General features: G+C 37.9%; 1 protein-coding gene across 3 annotated transcripts in view; it reads right to left on the bottom strand.

The window, feature by feature from the left end:
- Window positions 1-7154: 7154 nt before the first annotated feature.
- The window catches only part of chrna11 (cholinergic receptor, nicotinic, alpha 11), a 35778-nt gene continuing 31264 nt past the window's right edge, over window positions 7155-11668 (bottom strand). For all 3 annotated transcript variants that reach the window (XR_013795202.1, XR_013795203.1, XR_013795204.1), the window contains one exon: window positions 7155-7515. The gene's annotated coding sequence lies outside the window, so the exon portion shown is untranslated. The remainder of the gene's footprint in view (window positions 7516-11668) is intronic.

Here is an 11668-nt window from a genome sequence, read left to right as displayed (position 1 = left end):
GGCTTGGCTTTTCGGAGATGGCGAGGGCTGATGGATTTGAAATGTTGTAAAGGCGACGCGGAGATTGCGTTTTTATTACTCAACAGGTCAGTAAGTAATTTTATTGAACAAAGTGCTGGAATTTATTTTCAAGGAAGTAATGCGTCTATGTATCAGGAAGGTATTCGGCTAGTCAGCTTGAGATACTTTCCATCTAAAGTGTTAGGCTACTGTTATATCACTTACCGGTAAGGCTAGTAGGCCTACAGTCCGCAGAGCCGAAGCACGACCAAAACAATGTTCTTCAACGAAAAGTACGCAGCTTCGTTTTTTTAACGGCTAGATGGCCAAAAGTTTCATAGCTACCACCTTGAAACTTGAAACTCCTTGCCAACCTTGCTGAGCTGATATAGTTGCCACAGAGCTATTGTGTGGCCATCTGGCCAATTGTTGTTGTTTTTTGGCACTGACAACTTTGATATAATGACTTTATAATTACTGACAGAAGTGTAATTCATTTTTAATGATCATTACAGAAGTAGGCAATTAATTATAAATGTGATCATGTAAAATCATTAGGCCTATGTATAAATAACTAAAAGTATTTGTATTACTGGATTTCTGTATTCGATTTTTGTAATCTACTAATTTTTTTAAAGTGAACAATCTGGCCATGGCTTTGTTAGCAATTGGAAAACTCTGCCAATAGCGTGATGTTTGGGGCAGGACAATAGGTTGGCTCGAATTTAATGAAAAAGTTTAGAAACAAACATTTTCTTTGCAAAAATCGGTCACAGCCGTTACTTTTGCTTGCTGTTTACTATTATCATCTCGACAAAACGTGGAACACTTAAAAACAGGAAAGTATTATCGTAAGGTATGTCAAATTGATTTGTTATAAGGGATAGTTCACCCAAAAATGAAAATGATGTCATCACTCACCCTCATGTCATTCCGAAAATGTGAATAAAAGCCTAAGGAAGTGTTCATTAAGTCTCTTCATTAATTTTGGACTAAATCGCTCGATTCATATGGGTTAGTTTTACGATCTCTTTATGAACTTTTTGAAGCATCAAAGTGGTAGTTGCGTAGCTGTCAATGGAGGGACAGAAAGCTCTCAGATTTCATTAAAAAAATTATCTTCATTTGTGTTCCGAAGATAAACGAAAGTTGTATGGGTTTGGAACGACATGAAGATGAGTAATAAATGACAGATAAATTCCGGCTGTTACGCTTCAAACTGTACCCTGTCAAAGATGTTTGTTGAAGTCAAATGGCCTGAGCACAACCTGATCACCTTAGATGATTATTTAAAAGAAATATGATGAAACAATAAAAGAAAGCAGAATTCCATTTTCCAGAAATCATCCGGTATTCATTAAGAATAAATCTCTTTCCTGTGATCCTGCTGTACAATTGCCTCTGGAATTAAATAGTACCAACTTGTACCCTTGTCTCTCATGCGCAACCACTCGGGAAATAATTTGCCTCAAGCCAGCTAAATACTTAAATGAATTTAATTTATTTACTATCACAAGGACTCCAGGGATTTCACAAGAGAATTAGCCACATAAAGCACACGCCTGCTGAATGACAATATGAACAGAAGTTTCTGCAGGCAGATGTGTTTCAGGTATAGGTTTCAGATTTGAGCTAATAAAGTGCAGAAAAAGAAGCTATGATTCGCGGATATTTAAATTAACTGGATATTTAAGCCTGATCTAAACCAGAGTTAAGTGTAATTGTCCAAACTTGGACCCAATGCAAAAGGATTGTACATTTCCCAGTCACATATGGCTAACAAGTAAATAAATGGACATAGAACATTGTTTTGAGTTTAAATGATTTTGTGTGAAATCATGAAGTAATGAAACAAGCCACAAAAAAAACAACTTTAAGATCTAAAATTAAATTCTAATTCAAAATATCACTAAACTATACTAGTACGTAGTATGTGAAAAAGAAATTACACCCTATTGAATTCTATGGTTTTATGTATCTGGACATAAAAAAATCATCTGGTCCTTTGCAGGTCTTAAAATTATAATAAATACAACCTCAGATGAATAACAACACATGACATATTACACTGTGTTATTATTTATTTAACAAAAACTAGGACAAAATAGAGAATCCATGGGTGAAGTACACCCTCACTGCTGCTAATCAAATGTTATTGATTACTTGATCATCACTGTGATCACCTCTATAAAAGCAGAAGTTTTGTCAGTTTGCTGGTCTGGAGCATTCAGGTGTGTGTTAACACAATGCCAAGGAGGAAAGACATCAGCAATGACCTTAGAGAAGCAATTTTTGCTGCCCATCAATTTGGGAAAGGTTTAACGTCCATTTCCAAACAATTTGAAGTCCATTATTCTACAGTAAGGAAGATTATTCAAAAGTGGAAAACATTCAAGACAATCTTCCCAGGAGTGGACGTCCCAGCAAATTCATCCCAAGATCAAACCGTGCAATGCTTGGAGAAATCGCAAAACACCCAAGAATTACAACTCAGACTCCACAGGCCTCAGTTAACATGTTAAATGTTAAAGTTCATGGCAGTACAATTAGAGAAAGACATGTCAAATATGGCATGTTTGGAAGGGTTGCCATAGGAGAAATCTTCTTCTCTCTAAAAAGAACATGGCAGCACAGCTTAGGCTTGCAAAGTTGCATCTGAACAAACCACAAGACTTCTGGAGAAATGTGCTTTGGACAGACGAGACCAAAGTGGAGATGTTTGGACATTTAATGCACAGCGCCAAGTTAGGCAAAAACTAAACACAGCATATCAGCACAAACACCTCATACTAACTGTCCATCACCCTGATGTAGGGTTGATGATTTTTGGCTTGTTTAGCAACCACAGGACCTGGGCAACTTGCAGTCCTTGAGTCGACCATTAATTCATCTGTACACCAAAGTATTCTAGAGTCATCCAACTGTCCAACAGCTAAAGCTTGGCCGAAATTGGGTCATGCAACAGGACAATGATCCGAAGAACACCAGCAAATCTACAGCAGAATGGCTGAAAAAGAAAAGAAGCCCCTCAACCCGACTGAAATGTTGCGACAGGACCTTAAGAGAGCTGTGCATAAACAAATGCCCACAAACCTCAATGAACTGAAGCAAGGTTGTAAAGCAGAGCGGGCCAAAATTCCTCCAGAACGATGCGAGAGACTGATACTGTCATACAGAATACTATTACTTCAAGTTATTGCTGCTAAAAGTGGCTCTACAAGCAGTTGAATCATAGGGTGTACTTGGTTCACCCACGGCTTTTCCATTTTGGCTTTATATTTGTTAAATAAATGATGACACAGTGTAATAATATATGCCATGTGTTGTTGTTCATCTGAGATTGTATTTACCTCATTTTAAGACCTAACAATGATGACCAGATGATTGTTATGTTCTGATACGTAAAACCATACAATTCTAAAGGGTGTGCTACTTTTTTCACATGACTGAGTCTGGGTTATTTTATTATCATACAGCTGCGAGTTATCATTGTGTTCAATGATGTCCATATTGAAATGAAGAGACAATTTTATACATACAAAATTATATAATACAAATAAAGCATAAGTAATTGAAATAGTTCAACACAACAAATGTTTCAAGTGGTTTCCCCAAATTCAACTGAAAATGCAATTAACGCAGTCTCAAAATTATTCAACCCCCTGAATAGAATCCTTCACAACCGCACAAATCAAGAGCTTCATTAGTTGCACCAGGTGTGCTTGAGCTAGAACACAATATGGCTAAGTCAAAAGGATGGCCCAAAAAGTGAAGAGAAGATATCATTGCTCTTCACAAACAAGAAACAGGATATAAAAAGATAGCAAAGGCACTAGATGTTCCTAAAGACACTGTTGAAAGCATAGTTCACAAGTTCAAAGAGAAGGCAGATTTCTGAGAAGGCAGGTTCAGAAAAACTCTTGAGTGACTGCAAAAGACCTGCAGCAAGACTTGGTGGCTACAGGCACTGAGGTTTCTGCTTGGGCAGTAAGTCATGTACTAAACGCATGCAGTTTCAATGCCAGAACTCCAAGACTTACAATATTACTAACCCAAAAGCATAAGAAACGTGCTCAAAATCATATAAATAAGCCACAGAAGTTTTGGGATTCTGTTGATTCAGAAGTTCTGGAACTTCGGCCCTATGGATCAGTGGTATGTCTGAGGAAGAAGATATGCTGAAAAGAACACTGCCTACAGTTAAGCTCTGGGGCTGCTTTGCATCCTCTGGCACTGGAAACCTGCAGCGTGTGGAAGGCAAGATGGATTCATTAAAGTATCAGGGAATCCTAGAAAACATCATGCCGTCAGTGAGGAAGCTGAAGCTTGGGCATCGATGGACCTTGCAACAGGACAATGATCCCAAGCATACCTCAAATTCCACCAAGGCTTGGTTGCAGAAGAAGTCCTGGAAGATTCTACAGTGGCCATCACAGTCACCTGACTTGAACCCCATAGAGGTGTTTGCAGCACGCAAACCCAAGAATATTACTGAACTGGAGGCCATTGCTCATGAGGAATGGTTTAAGATTCCTCAGAAACGCTGCCAGAAGCTGGTGTCTGGTTATACATCTCGTTTGCAGCAGGTCATAACAGCAAAAGGGTGCTCTACTAAGTATTAAAGATTCTTGAATAATTCTGAGACTGCAGAAGTCATTAAAAGGTGCATTTTCAGTTGAATTTTGGGAAACTTGAAACATTTGTGTTGAGCTATTTCAATTACTTTTGCATTGGGGGTTGAATAATTTCGATTACAGCTGTATATATTGACAATTATATAAATATAGTCAGTCACAGTGATAACAGTATGGGGTAAATAGCTGCATCTTCAGCATTACATGACTTTTTACACTGTAACCCATGGTCTGCACATAAACATAGGCACTTAAAAGCTTTAGCACGCTCCGCCCTCTATTTACATACATAATTACATCATCATAAAAGCACTGTTAAGCTTAGAGGGATCGAGAATGTAATAAATTGCCATTGCAGGCTCAAAGGATGAAGCTGTCCATGGGGTTAGAGGGAATCAATACAGCTCTAAACGGCAACGATCTGCAGAGGTCAAACTGGATGAAGTGTCCGTCCACTTTACCTCAGATCTCAGCTGTCTGAAGAGTGCTTGTGCGTCTTTGCCTGTAAGTGGTTGATGCTTGAAAGAGTAGAGTCCAAAGTAGGGAACTGTTTGAGAGACCAAAGAGTGGTCTCAAAGGGCCACTTGTGGTCACTCCGGTGGACTGAAGGTGTCTTAGTGAGCAAAATCAGTGCTAACTAATGCTCCCATGAGAAAACAGTCATCAATCAAATCCAGGAAGCATTCTGACTGCATCTTTATTCTATTGCTTTTGCATGTTACAGTACTGGTGTTTGCTTATGCTTATTAATAATTATATGATAAACATTAATAATAATAAAACAAGCGTTTACATTTTAAAGTATTAATACAATGAAACTGTATATTAAAGGATAACTCTCGCCAAAATTGAACCTATGCTATTTTTGTTAATCTACCCGAGTCAAACATTCGTTTAAAAGCATAATTAGAATGGAAACTCCACTTTTAAGTTTGACCGTATTTTCGTTTTCAAAATGCCTTTTGAATGGGAGTGCATGGGGCACTACAATGAGAGCATCAAAATCGCTATTTTTAAAACACTAAGGAAGCTCGAAACAACATGAAACTGTGCTTGAAGTATTACCAGGGGCCCTACACATGAACTCGAGTATTGACAACATTGTTTGTGTACACAAAGTTTGCTAAAAAGAAAGGTTTTGTACGACTCACTTTATCATTTAGTGTTTCCAGTGGCTGGAATTTTATCAGTCAAAAGTAGTCGATCTCCGAATGCAACGTAACATGAGGAGAGTAAAGATGGAAAGCGCCTAAAGCTTGTTTCCATGAGATATTGCCATGAGCTAAGTGTCTAAGTTATCATGCTTTTCATTGGAATTACAAGTTTATGACATTTCCTCATATGGAGTCAGTTCATTACGTTGCATTCGGAGATAGACTACTTTTGACTGACAAAATGCCGGCGGACAGAAACACAGAGTTGTTAAAAATATTTATTTTTAGTAAACTCTGTGTACACAAACAATGTTCTCAATGCTCAAGTTCATGTGTAGAGCCCCTGGTGAGACTTCAAGCACAGTTTCATGTTGTGTCGAGTGTTTTAAAAATAGCAATTTTGATGCTCTCATTGTAGTGCTCCTGGCACTCCAATTCAAAAGGCATTTTGACCGAAAACAAATTTTCCATTCTAATTATGCTTTTACACGAATGTTTGACTCGAAGAGTCTAGGTTTAATTTTGGCGAGAGTTATCCTTTAATAATATAATAATAATATATTGTAATATAAAATAATGATAAATAACATGTAAAAGGTTTTAAGTATTTTTAATATTAAATGTAAATGAAATACAAAAATACATTTAAAATTTAATCTACCAAACTTGTCATTAATGGGTTTTTTATGCATTCTAAACATGAAAACGCATCATCATGGGATTTTACTCTATTAAATGAATAATATATTTATTCTATATTCATTCTAGCCTTTGTTTATTATTTTACTTAGACAGATACAATATCAAAAATATAGTGTCATCTACCTTTATTGCTTTTCCCCCAAAATGCACGAACACACAATGCAAGAGTGGATGTGTCTGTATCATAACTTAAAGGTAGGGTAGGTCAGAATTGTCTAAAAAAACTTTTATTCAAATTTGTTTAAACGGTCTTTATATACCAATACATAATTAAAATGCAAGTACTCTGAAATAGAGAGTATAAAAAACTGAGTGACTCTAGTGTATTTAATCTTCAATAAACACAGCTCATTAATTCCATTCACTCCCACCTAAAAACGGGTGCGCGACTGCACGCACGTGGGCAGAGCCAATAATAGAGGCGGTGGTCATGGCGACGGAGAGTGACAGTCGCGCAAGCCAATCACTTGTTTCGTCCCGAATGGAATTAATGAGCTGTGTTTTTTGAAGATTAAATACACTAGAGTCACTCAATTTTTATACTCTCTTTTTCAAAGTACTTACATTTTAATTATGTATTGGTATATAAAGACAGTTTAAGCCAATTTGAAAAAAAGTTCTTTAGACAATTCTTAGTAGCCTAAATATTTTTCAAGTAATATTTTACACATTTAAAAAGTGTCAATCATATATCATATTTGGGAATTAAAAAGCTTGAAACCCCCTGATTTACAGTACACTTAAATCATGTCTTTCTACATTTATATCTTTATGCATTTCTTCCAATTTCATTTACAGACCTGCATCTTTATATCCCAAAACAGCCCATCCCTTTACCTCAATCACTCTCTCTCTCTCCCTCGTCATTATTATCGATCATGCCCATCTTACCCTGTTAATTAAAAGCCATTGATCCCCGGCTACACGCCAGCAATATCGTGGACGGCGTCACAGCAGGAGCCATTCAGAGATCAGCCGATATGTGTTTGTATGTCAGTGACTTTAAGAGGGACGTTGAATGACAACTGAAAAAAAAGAAACACGATTAACACTTTTAAATGTTCATGCACCTTCAAATATTATCCTTTCATGGGACCAGATTTCTTGTTATCAGCTTGTTCTCTTGCCTAAATTAATCTGATTTGATACTGACTTTATGCATTTAAGCATCATTAAGGAGTCTTAGGATATAATTTCACACCTTTACCATTTACACATCGTATATAGTCATAAATCATAGCGATCTTTACCGTTACATTCCTGTCTTTATCTTTCTCACACACTGAGAGACCAATCTATCAATCTTCTACCCCCGGTTCCCTCATTCATGCTTAAATCCACACAAGTTTCACCTTCACACAATCCGAGTTCTGTCCTTCTCCAGCTCATATAATCATCATCTCTGCCATATCTCTGCAAAAACATGTGCCATGATCACCTTTATTTGCCACACACACACTCTTATTCCCCTATATCCTCTTTTTCTCCATCTGAGTGCGCACGGTAAATCTGGACAAGTCAATGTGCCAGCACAGCACATTCACGGAGAGAGGCGAGTGAATTACTCTGGCAGACGAGCCATGGCTGCCGCAGTAATGGTAGACACACGCAATCTTTATTCATTGATGCATTGACTGAGTGCCATAGTGCATGTTGGGATAGGATATTGAGCTATATAGAATTTCTTAAATGCTGAACTCTGTGGGGATATTGTGGCTTGTATCATCATAATGTTGTCAAAATAGCAGACAAAGTGGACATTCACTTATCTAATCTGGCATTTTTGGCCCAACATCCTGAAAACGGTGTCAAAGCATCAGAATTTTGGAGTTAGAAGCTGTACTCTAACAAAATATAAATTTGTGGATGAAAATGTATGTAGTTTCACTGGCAAAATCATACTAGAGCTTAATTTACCAACTTAATTTGACTTTTACTGTCACAAAGCAAGTTTTAGTGAAATTCCCAATGTGATAATCTTTAAGATAATTAAGTGATTAAAGAGATTCTTCAACACTTTGAATTATTGTGAATGTTATCAAATAAGGATGATCTAAAGCTTTAATACAATATTAAAGGTACAATATGTCACTTTTTTTGTATCGACTCATTTAAATGAGTCAATATATAATCAATCTTTCCAAAACATGTTTTTGCCTTACACTGATTCACTATGGTAAGCCTATTATAAGTGTTTATGGATATGGATTTTTTTTTTTTGTGGGAAATTGTGTATACGTCACTCGCCCCAGCGTGTCTCATCATATCCGTAAATAGAAGAAAGTTACCCCGGCTACTTTGACGCATGTATGGTGTGGGAGTGCCATAGATTAATTCTCACATTGAGCTGCTAAATCTCAAACAAAAAGAGGAGAAAAAGAGAACGTGACAGAGCTTATGATAAAATGAGAATCAACATTGGCTTGGCTTTTTGAGGATGGCGAGAACTGAGGGATTTGAAATTGTTGTAAAAGTGATGCGGAGATGACATTTTAATTACTCAACAGGTAAGGTATTATATTGAACAGATAAATTGCCATATGTAGCTCTCTAACAGAGTTCAACAGAGTTGCTGTAGCTCTGTGCTGGAATTTATTTTCAAGGAAAGAAGTACCGTGTCTATTAATGGGTATAGCCACAGTAACGTCTTCAGCTTCAGATCGTTTCTATCTGCATCTGAACTGGTTATATCTCTTAAGCCCTGTAGTGAATGGTTTAAGAGCAGTAGGATAATATCTCTCTTTTTTTTGTAAGAACCATATTCATTCGCTAAGTCACGCAGAGCCGAAGCACAACCAAACCAATGTTCTTCAGCAAAATGCTTGCAGTTTTGTTTTTTAATCGCTAGAGGGCCAAAAGGCCTAAAGTGTACCTTTGAACTCAATCAATCAAAATGTATTGCTTGATTTCCATTGATAATATATAGAATGTTAATATAATTACATTAAGGGTGCTTTCACACCTGCCTCATTTAGTTCGGTTGAATCGCACTAGAGTTCGTTGTCCCCATTGGTGTGGTTCGTTTGGGCAGGTGTGAATGCAGCAATCGCACTCAGGTGCGCACCAAAAGCGGAACTAAACAAGCGTACCGAGGTGGCTTTCAAACGAACTCTGGATCGGTTAGTTTGTGGTGAGAACGTGATCCGACCTTGAACAGACCCAAATGCCAAAGAACTCCACATTTTTGGACTAAACCAGCTGCCGTAGTCAGCTGTGCGGTGTATTATGTCACTCTTTAGCAACATTAATGCATGTCTCCTCCTGAAGTGACTTAACATTATTTTCAAGCCGCATCCTCGCTTTATTCTCAAATGTTAATGTTTGCCTAAAGTGGTGTAGAACTAGCCTATATAATAAACTATGACCAGAGATACAATCAGCCCACGCAGTCGTCTCTCCATAGTAAAAAGCTGCGCGTTGTCAGCCGGATTTTCCTTCTCTTTGCTTACTTTCAGGAGTTCTGTTGGAATTTCCCCACACGTTAATTCTGACCAATCGAAGTGCAGTTGTGGAAATACATTCAAGACACATCTGGCCAACGAGTGATGTGGATGTTGTCACGTGACTGCATTTTGGTTTGTTTCATCAACTCATCAACTGATTCGGACCAGAGCAATCAGTGTGGTGTGAAAAGGAACCAAAACGCCTGAAAAATGCTACAAAGTATTATATTTCGCCCTTGGTCCGGACCAAATGAACCGAACTACAGATGTGAAAGCACCCTAAATCTAATAATCCCATTCAATTACAGGTCAGTAACATTTGTAGTTTTCAATTTGTAGTAACATTTTGTTTGTGTTGTTTGTAGTGTTTTGGCAGTTCAGGCGTGCGCAATGAGCAACTGCTTTCCCTCATAAATCCACCCAAGGCCTGAGACGCTGGCCTCTCTCCCCCCACCAATAACTTTCCACCCTCCCTTGCTCCATCCCTCCGTCATGAACGAGTGATCAATTGAAACTTTGTCCAGCCGGGACCGCATGTCAGCATTTCCCCATCTCTGTCTGTTCAGAGTTCTAAATGTCCTATTGGTCTGCTTTAGTCCCTAGAATACTACCAAACTACATACTGCAATTGTTGCAGGATATATATTCAATCTCTTGCATGAGGTCCGCTTCCCTTTTGTCTAGTGCTGCATCACGTAAAAGCTGATTGAAAAAGTTTTTTTTTTCTTTTCTTATTTAGATGACCTGCTCCTATATTATTCGAATTGTGGGAAATATGAAAACAAAAAAGGGTCATATTATGCTAATTTGCAGGTTCATAGTTTTGTTTATGGGGCAGTTTTGTGCAGCACCTGTTTTTACCCTCTGTCAGAACACAGTTTTAGTTGCGGTTTCTTTAAAAACCTGCCTTCAGTCTGTTCTGATTGGTCAGCCGGCCCTTAGACTGTTGTGATTGATTTTCCGCTTATAGTGTGTCAGAAATGTAACGCCCTTGCCATAATTGGTGAGTATCCGCTTTCTGAGGCACTGTAAACACTACTGTGTAAACACTACTGTGACTATGCTAACTATGGCATCTGCTTTGCCATATCAGTTTGAGCCCGAGTCCGTTAATGACGGTCAAGAAGAACAAACTGATCAACCACGAACGACCTTTGCAAGCACGAATTGTACACCGGTGGAGAAAACAGTGTCTCTTGGACATGGCAACAACATACTAGGGTTGGGTATCGTTAGATCTTTAAAGGATAATTCCGGTATTTAACACCTTGAGTCTATATTGTAGTTTGTTTTGGATGAACAAGAGTGGTGGACAACATTTTTTTGACAATGGTTCCTCTCTCGAGTTTTTGACTATAATAGAATTGGCCATGGACCCATTTAACATTGGAGTCAATGGTCATGTCCGAAAATGTCATTAAAACAGCCAATAATGTTTGTTTACAAAACTGTTAAACTCACCGAGTGGTTAGTGGTGTTCGTTGATGATTATAAACAATATATCGTCGCAATATATGATTCCAATCCGTTTATTTTGCTATAGTGGAACTATTTTTTCAGACACTTCAACCGTGTAACTTCCGCTCAATATTTGAATCTGAAGCGTTAGCACACTCCCAACCACTTGATGGCGATAACCGATGTTTATGTCTCGCGGGACACGGTCACAGTCGAGTTCAACTTCATATTGCACTGGTCAGTGGTCACGTCTTTCAATATGGTTAGAATTTGTGCG

The sequence above is a fragment of the Phoxinus phoxinus genome, assembly GCF_949152265.1.
Source record: "Phoxinus phoxinus genome assembly, chromosome: 19".
NCBI classification, from domain to species: Eukaryota; Metazoa; Chordata; class Actinopteri; order Cypriniformes; family Leuciscidae; genus Phoxinus; species Phoxinus phoxinus.
This window is presented reverse-complemented; position numbering and strand designations above follow the sequence as displayed.